Source organism: Penaeus monodon, chromosome 28 (genome assembly GCF_015228065.2).
Source record: "Penaeus monodon isolate SGIC_2016 chromosome 28, NSTDA_Pmon_1, whole genome shotgun sequence".
Lineage (NCBI taxonomy): Eukaryota > Metazoa > Arthropoda > Malacostraca > Decapoda > Penaeidae > Penaeus > Penaeus monodon.
Window position 1 is genome coordinate 4,099,038 of NC_051413.1, and position 407 is coordinate 4,099,444.

Consider the following 407-nt stretch of genomic DNA (forward strand, 5'->3'; position numbering starts at 1 on the left):
TAACCTCCCCTACCCAATGCCCACAATCTTGGCCACGGTAGCCGAGGAGAGCATGAGCAGTACCAGGGAAATTCGGGGGTAGCTTTTAATAATATAGAGAATTGGCCAGTATATATTAACTGCCATGGGAAACTGGTGCCGCCAAGCCCCGCCCTGGACGACAAAGAATCCACCACGTATCAATGGAAGGATAGAGCGGATGGCAGATTCGGCAATGGGCACTCGGCATGTTGGTCGTAAGTCCACGTGAATAAGTGGAGGATTATGAAGCATTAAATGTTTATGGAGTGCGCAGAAAAAATATATATGTATTGAAACTATCACATTCCTGCTGCCGTTTCCATTTAGAAGTTTCAAGATCGTAATGCAGCTATTAACTTTATCATAGCAAAAGATAAACAGAAAAT